This window comes from Rosa rugosa, chromosome 6, assembly GCF_958449725.1.
Source record: "Rosa rugosa chromosome 6, drRosRugo1.1, whole genome shotgun sequence".
NCBI classification, from domain to species: Eukaryota; Viridiplantae; Streptophyta; class Magnoliopsida; order Rosales; family Rosaceae; genus Rosa; species Rosa rugosa.
The window spans coordinates 26394040-26412989 of record NC_084825.1 but is presented as its reverse complement, the minus strand read 5'-3'; the positions used below and the strand labels follow the sequence as shown (position 1 = coordinate 26412989).

The following is an 18950-nucleotide window of genomic DNA, read 5'->3' as shown; positions in this document are numbered from 1 at the left end:
TTCTTTTATATGTAAATCGTTCAAAAACTTGTAATGAAGATCGTAAATGTTGTAATTACTTTTATTACAACTATAATTATCACTAAATACGTCCAATGTCGTATTTTGTTGTAAAATGCCTCATCGATGATATAATTTACAAAAGAAAGGACTCTAGTTACAAAAAGAACAACTGGATTACAAGAATAAAGACTTGAAAAGTTTTAGGTCTAATATGATTATTTACCATATAAACAAAACATTTGTTGTAGCATTGGTAAAGGGATCGTTTTTGTAAATGGATCATATTTCATGTAATTATCATAAAAACAACCATAATTACCACTTTATACCTCAATTGTTGTAATTTATAGTAAAATGCATTGTCAAACGAGTAATTCTCTCATGGATGATGAGATTTACACAAGAAAAGTATTAAATTACAAAATATAGAACTTTAATACACAATTAAGGACTCGCGCCTCATTTACAATATATACATAAAGTTTTACCACTTTGACAGCAATTCGTTGTCACATTAGTAAAATGGTTCTCAGACTTGTAATATAAAAAATTACCACAAATAAGAGTTTGATTACTACTTCTACAACAATTTGTTGTCAAACTTGTAATATTGAAGAATTACCACAAATACAACTTTGGTTATTACTTTGGACCTCAATTGCCGTAAAATCTAGAAAAAACATTGTCAAATAAGTAAATAACTCCTAAAGGACAGTAGTTACAAAATAGACAACCTTATTACACCATAAATGACTCACTGCAAATTTACTTAAACATATGAAGTTTTACTATTATAGCAACACATTCGTTGTTTTATTAGTAAAGTGAATCTGAAAACTTGTAATAATGAAGTATTAACTATGTTTTTTTTTTTTTTTTTTCGAACTGAGGATTGGGGTTCTCTATTTCCATTTCTCTTCCAGCGTCCTTCTTCCTTCTTTCTTCTTGGTCAGAGGCGCTCAGATTATTTGCTTCTTCTTTTTTTCTTCTTTTGTTGTCATTTTTCTTCTTTCTCTATCTTTTACTTCCTCATCTCTCCTCCAGTCGCTCTCACCCTCAAAAACCAGATCGAAAAACATGCCAAACACCAAACAACCAAATCTGAATCGTACCTTCGCCATCCGTTTCGTCATCCTTCTCTCTCAGCCTCTCACATCCTGTTTCATTTCCTATGAAACCAATCTTGGCCCAAAATCCGTAATACCCAAATCAAAAAACCTAACACCTCAGCCCCAAATACCTCCTCCAATCACACGTGCTCTCTCGACTTCTTGCTTAGCAATCAGTTGCTTGTCACACTCGATTTCTGTTTAGCAATCGAAATCTTGTCGCTCGTTAGGTATTTTTGGCTTTTTGGTATATGTTTGCAGTTTATTTTCCGTAAATTGGAGTTGATTTTGGTTAGTTCTTTGGTTTTTGAATGTGATTCTGAAATTTTGTTCCTTTAATGAACTTTGGTCCAGTAAAGCTTTGAAGATAAGTTATAGGTTTCTGGTAGTGATTTGGCTTGAAATCTGGTAGTGATTTCAATTCGCAGCAGTCAATTTGAAGGTATTGGAGTTCGATTCGCAGCAGGCCATTTGAAGGTATTGGAGTTCGATTCGCAGCAGGCCATTTGAAGGTATGATTCCAATTGATTTCATTATAAATCTGGGTTTGAGTTGTTCCGTTTGGATAATCATATAGAGTAAGTGTCTATGCTTTTGTGGAGAATCTTTGTGGGGTATTCCAGCTGCTATTCTTTCACTGGTGAATGGGAAACCTCTGATCTATATGAAGTTCCCTTCTGCTTCTGCCAATGAAAAAGTCGAAAAAGTTTTATCTGGTCATTAGAGTATATCATTATAAATTTAGTTGCTGGGTTGATTTTTAGGTGATTGTGTTTATAGTGCAGGTGATTGTGTTTAGTTGCTGGGTTGGATTTCATTTAGAATTTGTCAACAGTATGATTGTTGGTAATGTATGAACTGTTTTGATTGTCAGGCAAACTTGATTAAGTTTTTATAACCGTTGGGGTTTTGTTCCCTCCCTGACGCATTACTTCACCAATATTCCCTTCTGGTTTTTCTCTTCACCATCACATTCTCCTCATCATAAGGATTGGTTTTGTCTCTAGTTTTTCTTCTTTTTCTTCCAGAGGCTCGACTTGTGTCAGCGATGTGGAGATGTCAAGTTTGGAGGAGGAGGAGGACTGGAAATTGGTTCAATAGCCAGGGAGTCAACCAGGGAGTACCACTTCAATAGCCCTTCGCATTGCTTCATCCCCATCAGTCAAAACAGCTACAGGCCTTTTGTTATTCATAGACGATATAAAGGTCTCCAAAACCCATGTGTAAGTCTCAATCGTTTCATCCATGAGTAATGCAAAACCAAAAACTGTGGTTGATAAATGATTGTTTGAACCAACAAACAACACTAACGGCTTCTCATAAGGATTGGTTTTGTAGGTACTATCAAACACCAAGACATCTCCAAAACAAGTATAATCCACCAGAGAATTAGAGTCTCTCCAAAACATATTCGCCAACCTATTATCTTCATCTATGCTAAACTTACAGTAGAAATGCGAGTCTGTGGCAACTTTGCCTCTCATATATGCAAGTACAGCTTCTGCATCACCCTCAAGTAAAATTTCTCGGCGTCTTGAATCTAACTTGTTGTACAAGTCCTTCATAATAAACCCGACATTCTTAAAACCTCCTGATCTATCAACAATGTATTCATATGTATGACAAGGCTTAACAGACACTCTCTGCATAGATGTGGCCAGTGCTAAATGTTGATCTTCAACTGATCTGTGTGATCGAAGAAGATGCGACTCATGTGCTTGTGCAAGCTGATGTGAGTGGTTCGTTATGAAATCATCAACAATATAGGCATTAATATTCGAACGGTACCTTACTTTGAACAAGCATGGACAACTGAATCTTGTTTCTTTCTTTGGCCTGCGAACTCTTTTCTTGTTACTCATGTACTCTTCTCTTCTTTTCCCTTGAGCAGAACAAACCAACCGCAATGAAGTGACTCTCCCTGTTATGCGTATACTTAATCTCTTGTAGTCGTTTCTAACACCAAAACCCATAGCCTTTGCATAGGCATTGTAAAATGATTCAGCTTCCTCCACAGTCTTAAACTCCTGCCCTTTAAGATCTTCTGTAGACAACTTATCATACCGAACTCCCTTATATTGCATTTCATTACAGTTACTTCCATTACACATTGAAGATTCATATGATCCATCCATGCCTAAAATAGAAAAAAAAAAAAGTTACAGAGATTGAGATTACAAACTAATATGCAACATATAATTAGATGGATTATCTATATCAAATTGAAACCTGTAGGATTATTAAAACAAAATTACTGTACTGGGAACAATATGTACGTACATAGTAGACCAATTTAAGGAATAAACAGGGTTTGGGATTTGTAAAATAGAGTCTTTTGGGTGTTTTGGATTGTGAAGTAGATGATGGTGAAACGAAAGCTAGTTCCTGGTTTATATGAAAGATCAAAGTAAAAAAGATTTTAGTTTATTGTCTCTTACATGACAATAAATGAATCAGTAGCTAGGCCTTTTCTTTTCTTTTTTCCTTTTCAATAATATTTACATTGGTTCAACTAAAGTGGGATGAGATGCATTTGAGAATAACAAATAAGATGTCTCAGTTTCCACCTGCAAGCCAACAAATAAGGTGCACCCAGATATCATATTTAATCTTCAATATCCAAAATAATTTTTACCTTCAGATTGGACTACAATACATGCTCACATTCATCGTAACAGTCACTTTTTATGTAAAAAAGCAGAACCACCCTTTTGTCCAATCCTCGAATAGAATACTAGAAAAACTAGTAATTTTTTTATGCCCTAATGAGTTTTCTATTTCTAAACCAAGAACTATAGCTTGGATTTGAGAGCACGTTATGAAATGGGTCCTTAATAGGTTAAATTTTAGCTGATGTCGATTTTGCATGGGTCAAAGTTATGTTTTGTGATGAAATACTTACACCAACCTAGAATCTGTGACCTTAAGGATAAGAAAGGAGAATTGCAAACCAATCAATATCAGAAGCTTAGTATGAACAGAAGAAATAATGTTCACTCAAAACGATTTGAAGATGAAGTACAAAAAACAAAAGAACAAAAAAAACGATTTGAAGATGCAGTTCAAAATGGAGGTTGCTCCCACTGAGGCTGGGATGAAGCCAAAGAATTATTCTATGAACATGTCGAAAGACTTTATTCCTATGTGCGTTTTCTCGGAGGGAAATCAAGGCAAGATTGCTGTGAAAGGAAAAGTAGAGCACAAGTTTGACATGAAGCCCCATGGTACAAACTTTGAAGAGTATGGGAAGATGTGTCGTGAAAGGACAAACAAGTCCATGATCAAGAATAGACAAATACATGCAGGTTATTGATAATGACCGAGGAGTACATATGAGGCCCATTCCTGGTATGATTGGCTTGATTTCTACCAATGCCAAGGATGAGAAGAAACCTGTACCAGTTAAACAATCAGATGTGAAAAGGACTAGAAGGGATCGTGGGGAACTGGAGGATATAATGTTCAAGTTATTTGAAAGACAACCAAATTGGGCATTGAAGCAGCTTGTGTAAGAGACTGATCAACCTGCGCAATTCTTGAAAGAGATACTAAATGAGCTCTGTGTATACAACAAAAGGGGAACCAACCAGGGTACTTATGAGCTTAAGCCAGAGTACAAGAAATCTGTTGATGATACACCTGCAGAGTAAATTCTCTACCAATCTATTCATCATCCACTTTCCATTTTCGACAAACGCAAGTTCTCAACTGAAGAAGAAAGGTTTGCCTATGGTATTGTATGAGAAAGTAACACCATCAACGAGAACTGTAAACATGGGAGACAGCAGTCCCATTTCATCTTTTTAACTCCCACAGTTATATTCTCTTATTTGATCTGACCAGTGATAAAACGCTTACTTAAACTTAAAAAAAAAAGATTCAAGAACAGCAAGAATCTTACTTCAAAAGTATGTGATGACACACGAAAAGAAAAGTCCTTTGGAAGTAACCAAGAGTCCAAGATGGTCCAACCTGCAAGAACTCATTGTGAGAATCATAAACAATAAATCATGACCTCATCAAAGCTCTCATGGCATGGTTGGAGAGAGAGAGAGATTTGGGTACCAGAAAACTTACGAATACTGGGAAATCTATCATTCCTCAATGCAATTCTTCATTCCTCCGGTCTTCTCCTTTTCAACTTAGGGTTTTATCAGAGCAAAAGAAAAATTTGTACTGAAGAAATTGAACGAGTTCTTACGTCCCTTTTCTCCTTTTCAGCGCTCTTCCTCCTTCTCCTTTTCTCCTCTTCACTTTGTTCCCTGTGGCGCCTCCTCAATCCTGGTCAATATTGCACATAATCATCCAATTCAAATCACACAAACCCTGAATCACATCATCCAATTTATATGAAACAGAAAGGGTTTTGTTTTCTCGCTTTGTACAAGAACAAACTGTCGTTCTTCCTCTTTTCCTCGTCTTCTCCTCTTTTTCAATTCTAGGGTTTTTTTTTTTTTTTTAATTTCATTGTAGATATGTAATTCAGAATTTTGAAAAAGAAAAAAAAAATTATACATGCTACCTGGTAAGCAGGTCACCACCACTGAATATTCCTGACCATCAGATATATTCAACTTTTAATTAAATCCAACGGTCTAAGATATTCAAAAAACTTGATGTATGGCATATGTCAACATATACTAGAATTTTCCAGAAAAGTATTAAATTACAAAATATAGAATTTTAATACACAATTAAGGACTCGCGCCTCATTTACAACATATACATAAAGTTTTACCACTTTGACAACAATTCGTTGTTACATTAGTAAAATGGGTCTCAGACTTGTAATATAAAAAATTACCACAAATAAGAGCTTGATTACTACTTCTACAACAATTTGTTGTCTCATCGGTCAAATGGTTCTCAAACTTGTAATATTAAAGAATTACCATAAATACAACCTTAGTTACTACTTTGGACCTCAATTGTCGTAAAATCAGGAAAAAACATCTTTAAATGAGTAAATAACTCATAAAGGACAGTAGTTACAAGATAGACAACTTTATTACATCATAAAGGACTCACCGCAAATTTACTTAAATATATGAAGTTTTACTATTATAGCAACACACTCGTTGTTTTATTAGTAAAGTGGTTCTGAAAACTTGTAATAATGAAGTATTAACACTTATTATAACTAAATTATCACTTTTTACCACAATTCATTGTTTTATTGGTAAAACGGTTCTCAAACTTGTTATAGTAAAATATTAACACTAATTACAACTTGTCTACCACTTTTTACAATAAGTCGGATTGGAATATCGAACATGGTTATTAAAGTTTTTTTTTTTTTTTTGAGAGAGAGAGAGAGAACTGAGGATTGGGGTTCTCTATTTGCCTCTCTTCCAGCGTCCTTCTTTCTTTTTCCTTCTTCCTTCTTCCTTCTAGCGTGTCAGATCCATGGCTACCTGAACATCGTTCCTCTATCACTTCTCCGCTGCAATTCTCTCCATCCTTAGTTTCTCTTGTCTTTGAATTTACAGAAATCTAATTGAAGAATTCCCAAAACCCCTAAATCAGAATTCCCAAACCCTAAAATTTTCAATCTCTCTTAGTCATCCTAGGAGCCAGAAGCCGACTAATTCAAACTCCAATTCCAGTAATGTCCAATCCGTTGGGGTTTTGTTCCCTCCCTGACGCATTACTTCACCAATATTCCCTTCTGGTTTTTCTCTTCACCATCACATTCTCCTCATCATAAGGATTGGTTTTGTCTCTAGTTTTTCTTCTTTTTCTTCCAGAGGCTCGACTTGTGTCAGCGATGTGGAGATGTCAAGTTTAGAGGAGGAGGAGGACTGGAAATTGGGGCTTTCAATGGTGGAAGGCTCGGAGGAGGAGGGTCTTCGTTCGGGTTCGGCAGCCCAACTACCGGCTCGGATGTGAAATCTGGAGGTTGGATTTGTACCAGGTATTTATGCTAGCTAGAAGAACTGGATTTGCACATCTTTAATCTTTTTGGTTTGGCTAGCTTTTCTGTGCAATGATATAATTTTCAGCTAGTTTTAGTTTATTAGTTTCTCATTACTTGTGTATTGAATTCCTCTTTCTTTGACTACTTTTCAAGATAGATACAAGTACTTTAAGAATCTGTTTCTCTAGATCTGTTCTTTAACTGCTTTTTGGTTTGCCTAGGAACAATGTGTTCTGTAAGTTAGTTTAGGAGACCAAAATGCTTTTGCAGAAGTACCAGCATGTATTATTTTGGGATTTTTTGATTCTCTTGTATATGGTTCTGTCATTTCCCAGTTCTAGATTACTCTGCCACAGTCTTAATCCATTTCATATATTATATACTATGTAACTAGTATACTATTTATAAATCTGATGTTGGCCTGCCAATTGTATCTTTAACTAGACCCAATAAAGCTAAGCTTTGAGGATTTCATAAACTCCATATATATGCAGTCACAAACAGCCTTTTACTGTAGACATCATATAATAGAGCCTCTGAATGAACAAAAGAACCAGGAAAACATTGACTAAAGTACATCACAGCTCAGCTTTCCAAGTCTTAGAATCTCAATTACCACAAAAAAAAAGACATATATAGGTGTAATTTTACTTTATAATCAATCACAAATCTTGTTTGTTATATAATCTATTAATAATATTTGTTTATTTATTTATCTCTAATTAGTAAGGTAATGTCGGTTGCTTCAATGGAAATCCTGGTTACCGATTCCTGAACATACATGAATGCTAACGTCGAACTTCTCTGGTCTTCTATCACCTCAATTTGGAAGTTGCATCGCATCTCAATTTTTACATGCTACATTCTAGTACATAGCATCATTAATGTTTCACCCCATCTTTGATAAAAGTGGAAACCCTCCCATTATGTTCTGTTTAATTCACTGCGAAAAAAAAAAGTTAACTTGTGTTCTATTTATGGTCAGGAACTCGTTGACGAGTTAAGGGTATATTTTCTCTTCTTTGACAGTGCTGCTTATGGCAAAAGTGATCTGTATCCCTCACGCCCAGTTTAGAGTGAAGCATATGATATTCAAGAACTAGCCGACACGTTGCAGATTGGGTCCAAATTCTATGTAATTGGAATTTCAATGGGGGCTTACCCTGTTTGGAGTTGCTTGAAATACATACCGCACAGGCATGCTACTTACTTGAAGAGCCATGGCGCTATTGTTTTCTTTTTTTGTTTTGAATAATGTTTCTGACATTTACTAAAGAGAGGGACATTTACTAAACAAGAGAGGGAGACATTCCTAACCCTTCATCATATGTTAGGCAACAAGTAAGCATTTGTTCAAGTACTACCAACTTTTTAATACAGTTGTAAAATTGATAGGAGTAATTCTTGGATAATTAAATTTCTGGGTCAATGATGGTTAGGTGGTCTCAGATTGCACAACATTTGCCTGGAAGGACAGACAATGAGATAAAAAAAACTTATGGCATTCTTATTTGAAGAAGAAAGTGGCCAAGGCTGATGAAGATCAAGATCAAATGGAACTAGCTCAAAGCAAGTCTCAGTACACAAGTTTATATATGGGGGTGATTTATGTAGTGATTTTACCTTGCATAATGATGTGATGTATATAAAAGGGGGTGAACTTTGAACTTCTAATTATGCTTCTATATAATAGTAAGATTAGAGAGATTGAATAGTGCTTATCCTTACATGTGAGTTTGCTGTTGGATAGACATAGTGCCATTCTTTATTTGTTTCAACTCATGGACTTGGATTTCATTTGCTTATCTTTCCTTAGCTGCTTTCTCAGCTGGTCTATATGAAATTATATATAGCTTGCACAAGCTTTAGTATGTCATTGAAACAAGCAAAATGATTAGCTAACCAACCAGACTTTTATCACAGTAAGAACAAAGCTAGCCTCAATTGTAACAATCAAATGTAACTTGCAAAAGAGTATGATAAAATGTAACTAGTAGTAACTTGCTGTGCGCTATTGGTTATTTCTTAGGTTTATTTTTTGAGCCACGAGGCCGACCACGACCTCTTTTTTTGTTCACGTTGGTTGCATCTATTTCTTGGATTGTCTTCTTTTTCTTTGGAGACCTTTGCAAACCTTAACAAGACATTAGTTAAGATTCACAAACGAGCCTAAAACTAATCATAATGTGTTGTTAAAAAAAAAAAAAAAGTAAGTGACATTGTTAATGTAAAACAAGAAGAACTATTAAATATAATTAAATGAAGTATGTACCTGGCAAATTCTATAACTTCATTAGGGACGTTGTCTTCATGAACTGATACTTGCGTATCAGATTTTGCAGACTTCGTCCACCTCTTCATTAATAAGGATGAAGGAATCTCATTCATACGCTCATGTTTCATAACGTTAAATATATGACAACATGGAATGCCTTCACATTCAAACAGCTTACATGAACACTCCATACGAGGATTGTTTTCATCAGGATAGTAAACCGTCGTGTACTCAATCTCTTGCTTGTTGTTATTGTAACTAGATGTAAAGTATACACGACTTGAACCAAACACCATAGTTCGAGATGTTATTAAATCGCCGACCCCATCAATCTCGTTACGTACATGCTCAAACACACTATCAGTGAACATAGTACCTGCATGATGTTCCATGTTAAAAAAAAAAAAAAAAAAAAAAGGACATGAATAAAGTTATGTGTCCTAAAATCTTTAAGTAGATGCTCAAACACGCTATCAGTGAAAATAATACCTGCATGATGTTCCAATTCTCGAAGTGAAGAAGTAAGGACATGACTAGAGTTATTGGACTTAAAATCCTCTTCCACAACCTTGTTCCTAAGCCGTAACAATGCCCTATCAAGTGCCGGAATAAGTTCAAATAATTTCACACCGTTTTTCAGATAACCCTTCATATAGCTGTTCATACCCTCACATCTCTGCGTGCTTCTCATACGGGCAAAAAAATGGCCACTAATAAATGCCTCTGCCTATATTTGCCTCTTTTCATACATCATCTTAACCCAATCCTTATTGTGGAGACCATGTGTGTTAACCATAGCATTCCAGCGTTTTTCAAAACCATCTGGAGTGACTTCATCCCACATACAACGTCTAAATTCAGAAAAGACACTGTTCTTACGCAGGTGCCTCCGGGCATTCTTTGCTATGTGCCACGTACACAGACGATGAGCACAACCAGGGAGTACCACTTCAATAGCCCTTCGCATTGCTTCATCCCCATCAGTCAAAACAGCAACAGGCTTTTTGTTATTCATAGACGATATAAAGGTCTCCAAAACCCATGTGTAAGTCTCAATCGTTTCATCCATGAGTAATGCAAAACCAAAAACTGTGGTCGATAAATGATTGTTTGAACCAACAAACAACACTACCGGCTTCTCATAAGGATTGGTTTTGAAGGTACTATCAAACACCAAGACATCTCCAAAACAAGTATAATCCACCAGAGAATTAGAGTCTCTCCAAAACATATTCGCCAACCTATTATCTTCATCTATGCTAAACTTACAGAAGAAATGCGAGTCTGTGGCAACTTTGCTTCTCATATATGTAAGTGCAGCTTCTGCATCACCCTCAAGTAAAATTTCTCGGCGTCTTGAATCTAACTTGTTGTACAAGTCCTTCATAATAAACCCGACATTCTTAAAACCTCCTGATCTATCAACAATGTATTCATATGTATGACAAGGCTTAACAGACACTCTCTGCATAGATGTGGCCAGTGCTAAATGATGATCTTCAACTGATCTGTGTGATCGAAGAAGATGCGACTCATGTGCTTGTGCAAGCTGATGTGAGTGGTTCGTTATGAAATCAGCAACAATATAGGCATTAATATTCGAACGGTACCTTACTTTGAACAAGCATGGACAACTGAATCTTGTTTCTTTCTTTGGCCTGCGAACTCTTTTCTTGTTACTCATGTACTCTTCTCTTCTTTTCCCTTGAGCAGAACAAACCAACCGCAATGAAGTGACTCTCCCTGTTGTGCGTATACTTAATCTCTTGTAATCGTTTCTAACATCAAAACCCATGGCCTTTGCATAGGCATTGTAAAAGGACTCAGCTTCCTCCACAGTCTTAAACTCTTGCCCTTTAAGATCTTCTGTAGACAACTTATCATACCTAACTCCCTTATATTGCATTTCATTACAGTCACTTCCATTTATCGAACTTTGGGACACCAAACCAATATCAGATATTGAAGGTTCATACGATCCATCCATGCCTGAAACAAAGAAAATATTACCCAAGTATTAACAAACCATAATCAATTGCTCATCAGCTTTTCCCTTTTTGACTAATCCACTCAACATTCGTCGTAAATAGAAGTTGCACATTTTCTAACTGACTCAGCTTGACAATGCTGAAACCATCAAAAACATTTTTTTCTTGGATAAAAAGCAATCTATTGAACCACGAACAGTACAAAGAAAACCAAAAACACTCCAAACCTTACATAGAAGGTGGAAGACGTCTGGCATAAAAAAACATAACAAAAACACAAAGCCAAAAGACCAAAGAAACAAACAGCAAAATGCCCAAACAAACAAAAAGAACAAGACCAGAAGAACAACACGGAAACTCACTTGACACATGCTGAAATCATCTCATTTTAAAACATAGAGAACAATATAAATCCAACTAGTAATTAATAGAGTAAAACAGAGGACCAATTAATGAGATGAAAGCAATGTAAAACTAGTAAAAGCTTCATATATATTAGAACATATTCTTAAAATCATATGAACTTAACGTAGAACTGTACAAAAAGTGAGAAACAAAAGACTACTAAAATAAAATAAAAACATTAAAAAAAAAAAAGGACAAGAAAACACATACAAACAACTTTAATTCAATGAGACAATTAAATTTAGACTTGGAAATACATGTACAGATATAGAAAGTACAAATCTTGTAGAGGTGTTTGTGACTCTCTGTACTTGAGGGAAAATGTAGGAATCAAATTAGACACCATGATCGAATGTGAATCAAAACCGTCTTTGATCCATGGAAGGATAATAGAATCCACCTAAGTAATAAACTGCATAAAACTAATGGATTGTACGGTACATGCAAGACCAGTGAGACCATTTTTTTTTTTGATTGAAACAGCAATTCATTAACCAAACACAGGTACAACGATTTTGGGTATCTAGTGGCCTCACTAAAATCTTTCCCAACTGGGACGCGGAAAGAGCACCACACCCAAGAACTAACTAGTTATGAGAAGAATCCCTCTCAATACAACTATGAAGCCATGAAGGCCCAAACTGTAAACAAAGCATAGGATTAGTAAAAGAAAGAGCTTCTCTTGCAATCTTGTGAGCAACCATATTACAGTTCCGACGAACATACCCCCAGCTGCAATGATCTAATTGCCTTATCACATCTTTTGCTTCATCCAATATATTTCCTTCCTCACTAAGATCTTCTCCCTGCTCATGGAGCGTGTTAATCACCGTAAGGGCATCCCCTTCAATTTCAAGGGACTTAAAACCAACATGAACAGCAAATTTCAGTTTGTGCAGCAGAGCCAGCGCCTCTGCCACCTTGGGCTTCACTCTGCCCACCTGGGGGACCGCTAAAGCGCCTTTCAATCTCCCAAATTCATCCCTGAACACTGCTCCCAACCCAGTATAGCCCCTCCTCCCATCACAAGCCGCATCAAAATTGAACTTAATGAAGTTATGCTTCGGAGGCTGCCCTCCTCCCTACTTGTTTCTATTTTGCTATTAGCCCTAAGACCAGTGAGACCAAAACGAAGGTCTTTAAACTCTATAGTCTAATCTTCAACTGGAATCGGTGCTCAAACATAAAATAAGGGACATTCAACAGGAAACCCTAAACCCATCATCTAGATGATAATGGTGCAACATACAACTACAAAGTCTTATAATCGCATCTAGATGATAAGGATTCTACGTACCTGAGTGCAAACAATGAAACCAGGATTCTACGTACTTGTTTTCTCGCTTTGTACAGAAACAAAACTGGACAGGAAGAAAGAAACTCTTTTCCTCGTCTTCTCCTCTTTTTCGAATTAGGGTTCTTTTTTTTTTTTTTTTTTTTTAATGTAGATATGTAATTTAGAATTTTGAAAAAGAAAAAAAAAATTATACAGGTTACCTGGTAAGCAGGTCACCACTATTGAATATTCTAGACCGTTAGATATATTCATATTTTAATTATATCCAACGGCCTAAAATATTTGAAAGAGTTGATGTATGGCATACGTCAACGTATACTAGAATTTTCCATTTTTGAAACCTCCTTTGAACCGTTATTTGCAAATAGTAATAGTCATTAATTCTTTTTGCGTCATTAACTCTCTTTGATTGTGATTATTACAAAAATTTCATCAGTTTGGATTATTCATTTGATTAACTTTGCAATTATATTAGTTCATTCCTTATTTGATACCTCCGGTTTTGATTTTTCTTAATCAATGTCATTATATTCATTTCTATTACATAAGTTACAAAGCTTAATTGCTATTGGCAAATTGTTATTGCATTAATCATCCTTGCCCTATATAATCTCTAGCTTTCCAAATCAAAATATACAACAAGAAATTCAATTTCTTTTGTTTCCTTTCCGAGCTCAAAGTATTCATGTGTTTCCTTTAATTTATCTATTCCTCCAAAAGAAACTTTCAAGTTGTTCGATACGATCCGAGTATTGTGAGTGTACACCTACAGGGATCGAGGTTGTTGTACCCTGGAGGGTAGGGCTTCACAAACCTGCTACACCGAGACATTGTCTCCGAGGGGCGAAATCTACTCTTAAGGGTAGTATTTACACGCCTCAACCTTTAAACTCTTTTTGATGTAATCGTTGGGTGGCGGCTCGCAAATCTAAAAAATAAGTGTTGATCTTCTATTTTCAGCTTATTAAGCTATTAATGTGATTATATTTATTTACTATTAAAAATTTGTAGGAGATGAAATCTGATGGCAAAAATAACATCCATCGACCCAAATTTTCTAACAATTTGTCATTCCAAAGATATGGTGGAATGAAATACTGGAAAATTGCCCGGCTAGGAATTGAATATGAGAAAATGTTAATGATAGCCATTATTTATACTTTTTTCTCAAACTTTGATCTATGTTAGAAGGGGATCAAACAAATCCAAACCTTATATCTCCTCTTCATGCTACTTTTGAGTTAGGGTGGTGTACAAGTAACGAGTATTTTAGGGCAATATGGATATGGAGGGAAAAAAGATCACTCAACCTTTGTAGTTGATCGCTTTTTTTTTTTTTTTTTTTTAAATAGAAGGTTAATTGCATTAGATGACCAACTAAAAAGCCAGAGTCTCCATACCCTTAAAGACAGAAAAATGACGGGGTAACAACCAAGCTCCTATCTAAGTACTGCAAATTCATGACAAGTCAAATGAAGCCCATTTTTTAAGCGGACTCACATACAAAGAACAACTCCGTGTATTTTGAGGCAAAATTATCTTCTAGCCAACCATCCGCTAATCACGCAATTGTGGTACGAAATAGAAAGCCACTTCCCAACAAACAAATAGGAGCCAATTCCTCATCCATAAGCCACTTTCTCTAGTCCAACTCGAGATAATTACCAATTTCGTAGAACCATGATCTGAGTTATGACTAGCACTTGAGAGACCGTAAACGCCCAACATCGCCCAAGGAGGTCAAGCTCTCGGGCCAGGCTAGCCCAAAGCACTAAGTAATGAATGAGGGTATCAAGGCACCCTCTAACCTGGCCTAATTTTGAAAAGAATTAGACCTACTCAACTGGGCCTAGATTAAGCCCATATGGTCTGAGATTAAGCCCAGAGGAACAACCCCAAACAAAAACATTGGCCAGAGCACCCTTCCCCCGCTGCCAGCCTGCCGCTGCCGCCCAGTCCGGGGGACGTCCAACCCAGGCAACCATCCCTGCATCCATTCCCCCTCCAATCAAAACCAGACCTTCGATCATAAGCGGCACCACATTACCGCGCAGCACCACAAATCAGGAGAATCCGACCTCAAACGTCTATACTGACGCCGCTTCTGATGCCGATCAATCAAGCACCAGAAGAAGCAATCTCCACCTCCCCAAACCTCTGCAATCTGCTTCCTCGACACTGGCAAACGAGACACACTTTCCACTGCCAAGCCGACTCCAATTGGTTTACCCTCAAATCGGAAGTGATTCGATCTTCAAGCACCACCAATCCACTTTGAGGCAAGGCGCCCAAAGTTTCCCAGCCACGGCGAGGCACTTCGCCAGTGCTCACAACAGACGGCAACGGGAAATTTTCCCCTGCCGCACACTGCTCAAAACCCTAGGGCTCTGCTAGTATAGTGAGTTTTGAAAGTCAATAAATTTTCCAATAATTTAGCTGTTTAGAAAAATATTTGTGGTTGATTGATGATAACAAGTGTTTTTGTAGGTCAAACGTCACTTTCTCGTTTAAGACAAAGCTCTCGCCATCATGAAGTTTGTTTATAGACACATAGAATATGTAATTAACCTCAATCAGTTCACTATCAAACAACTAATTATTGACATTATCACAAACATTCTCTTTCCAGAATCAGGTCATACTAATTTATAATATGAAAACGTTCTCATCTCTCTCTATCTCGCACTCATGTCATGTCCCCAACAACCACCCATACGTGAAAGCTTGAGTTTCTCCATTTTTATAAGCTAATTTTAAAAGTATAATTATTTTTTTTGGGTAAAAACTCCAAATGGTACCTAAATTATTGCGAAAGATATTTTTTGGTACCTACAAAGTTGTTTCACTCCAAATGGTATCTGAAGTATTATACCGTTACCAAATACCTTTTCCGTTAAAGTCGCATACGTGACGAGTATTTTTTTAGATAAAACCTCCATATGGTATCCGAATTATTGGAAAATTTAATTTTTATACCTATAAATTTTTTTCTACCACAAATGATACCAAAAGTATTACGCCATTATTAAATATAATACTTTCTTTAGCATTCTCGTTAAAGTGACCTACTAAATATGTTTTGGGTTTAAGTGTCTATAATCAATATGTATCATATCTTTTGTAGCTTAGGTTTATAATTATTATGTAGTGGATTAGTATGTATCATATGTTTGAAGTTTTCATCTTAAATTTGTGATCAATATATATTTGGGGTCTCCGTGGCCACATGACCATCTTTCCTAGCCTCATGGTGTAGCAGAGATGGTGCGGCTCCTTATTAGTAGTATGGAAAATATATTTAGGCCTGATGGTCTGATTATGTTATAAGTAGCGGATAATAGCTCCACTTTTGTATTGTTTCAACCTATTTGTGACACTTCCAATGAATGAATTTCATATTATGATAAAAAAAAATAGTAAAGATATAGTATTTAGGTACCATTTGGGGTAAAAAAAAATTTATAGGTACCAAAAAATACATTTTACAATAGTTCGGGTACCATTTTGAGTTTTAAACCAAAAAATGCATATCACGTAGGCAACTTTAACAAAAAAAGTCAACGGAAATATTATATTTGGTAATGGAGCAATACTTCAAGTACCATTCCAGTTAAAAAAAATTCATAGGTACCAAAAAGTACCTTTCACAATAACTCATGTACGATTTTGAGTTTTTACCCATAATTTTTAGTATCTTTAGCAGACTTTCTATCTTAACTCTTTAGTTATTTTTAAAATTGTCATATTGCACGTATGAAAGTAATTGATGTTAGTGATGGTGTTCTCTTTAGTCCCAGGTCTGAATGTCCGGCAATACTTTTGGTTGAGTTTAGGTCACCATGAGTGTTGACTTGGTCGATCCAAAGCTGGTTAGGAGGACTCTGGTTGGTGAGTTTAGTGTCGACACAAGTGAGTTGTCTAGTTCTAGAGTTCTTACTGGCTGGACGAGAGGTGAGATGTCAAGGATTCACTGCTCCTGCGCTTTTTGTCTTTGTCATACAGTTGTAGTGCAAGTTTAGAGTCAGTCATTATAGAGTTCCAGTGTGAAGTCTAGAGGCCATTTCTTGTTCAGAGATGTCGCCTAAAACTCGTTGTAAGCAGTTCATTATTAATGAAGTTCTTCTTTGATCAAAAAAAAAAAAAATATATAGTTAAAATCAAGAATTCGAATTATGCACTCATTTTATTGTCAGATCACTAAATAACATATTGTGGTTTGACAAACAATAAGTTAATAAGCTAGGACTTCGATGTTGTATGTAACAAACAAAAACACCAACACAAAATGAATGTATCATAAGTGGAATGATAATAGAGAAAATTATACAAACAATACCCAAACTGAGGCTCATTCTTAACTACAGTACCCGACTATGCAAAACTATCACTTTGGTACCCAGAGTTTCTAACCCGACTCAACATTCATACACGTCGTCTATGACGGTGTTAACTAGCTAACGACGTGACATATTTTGAGGGATAATTTGGTCTAACTCTTTTTCTTTTTCTTTTTCTTTTTTTTAACACCAAAAACACCGTTCCATTGCGCACGCCCAGAATGCAGTAGACGCATATGAAGCAACTGGTCTACACCAGAATCCAAGAATGGAAGAGGCGCATGTCTTTAGCCTAATGCTGCACCAACATGCGCACACTCAAACCCACCCACGCCGTCTTCATCACCCACGGCCTCTACCTCAACAACTACGCCGTCAGCAAACTCATTGCCTTCTGCGCACTCTCCGGCTTCGGCAATCTCCGATACGCCTCTCTCCTCTTCAACTAAGTCCAGACCCCCAACACCTACATGTACGACACCCTAATCAGAGCCCACTCCACCAGCTCCGAGCCTTATCTGGCCACTCCACCAGAAATTGGTCACTGTCATCGACATCGAATATGGTAGTGCTGCACAACCTGAAGAAGATCCTCAGGTTGGGTTGTTCAACGTTATCTTTCCCATTTGCTTCCAAAAGTAGAACACTTATTGTGGGTGATCGACCACCCTCATGTTTTTCTCATCAAAATCATAATCTCTCTGCACACACATCATCACCTCACAAGATGAGAATTTCACAGTGAATTACTTGATAAACTCATGTGGGTTATCACCGGAAGGAGCATTTTCAGTATCTAAGCGGGTCAAGTTGCGCTCCGTAGCAAGAGCAGACTCCGTTTTGGCCCATTTCAGAAACCATGGCTTCTTTGAAACCCAAATCGCTTAGGTTCTTAGGTCACGCCCGCAATTTCTTACAGCCAATTTTGAGAAAACCCTTCTGCCCAAGCTCGAGTATTTCAGTTGCCGCACAAATCAGTTGGAGATCGGTGGTTTTGGCGGCTCTGCAGTGGTGCTCAGGTGAAGCGAAATGGGTCTTGCGCGGAGAACAGGTGAAGGAGATAGATGGGTAACGAAATTACCCAATTACCCCTCATGGTTTGCCACACAGCAAGAGACTTAACCCTGTTATGGACGGTGTGTACCATTCTTGAGTCGGGCTTCAAACTTGGGGTACCAAAGTGATAGTTTTGCATGGTCAGGTACTGAAGTTAAGAGTAAGCTTTAATTCGGATACTGTTTGTATAATTTTCTCATGATAATATTCCACATTCAATTATATGTTTCTCCATGACTCCATCTCCCTCAGAGAATTCCATAAACATAAAATAAGTCATCTACCACGTCGACTGTGACTGCATGCACTATTAATCAATTTACTTGTTAATTATATCATAGCCACCTACCACGCACCTTCACCTTCAAGTATATAAAAGTATTATCAATTAGTGTAGGCTCATATATTTTGGCTTTCTTTACATATTTGCAATACCGTGCCAACAAAATATTCAAAACCCTCGGATCAGTAGCCCTCATGCACATCAATACTAACATGGATTAGTCTCTTTTAGTGCTTAATAATCTTTTGGAAACATTGTCGTTTAGTTCTTAATCTATTTA

At 36.6% G+C, this 18950-nt stretch overlaps 2 long non-coding RNA genes and 1 pseudogene across 6 annotated transcripts; 2 read left to right on the top strand and 1 right to left on the bottom strand.

The window, feature by feature from the left end:
• Positions 1 to 935: 935 nt before the first annotated feature.
• Positions 936 to 8834, top strand: LOC133715763 (uncharacterized). 5 transcript variants are annotated; one of them, XR_009849205.1, is made up of 4 exons: positions 936 to 1342; positions 1467 to 1624; positions 8059 to 8370; positions 8469 to 8834. It is a non-coding gene; the product is annotated as an uncharacterized LOC133715763 (long non-coding RNA). The 5 variants fall into 5 exon arrangements; XR_009849204.1 differs by having other exon boundaries at positions 8015 to 8370; XR_009849208.1 differs by lacking the exons at positions 8059 to 8370; positions 8469 to 8834 and adding an exon at positions 1987 to 2125 and having other exon boundaries at positions 947 to 1342.
• Positions 2639 to 5303, bottom strand: LOC133715764 (uncharacterized). Its single transcript, XR_009849209.1, has 3 exons — positions 5190 to 5303; positions 5014 to 5084; positions 2639 to 3249 (listed from the first exon to the last, which is right to left on the bottom strand). It is a non-coding gene; the product is annotated as an uncharacterized LOC133715764 (long non-coding RNA).
• LOC133717509 (uncharacterized) lies at positions 3773 to 4963 on the top strand (annotated as a pseudogene).
• Positions 8835 to 18950: the final 10116 nt, after the last annotated feature.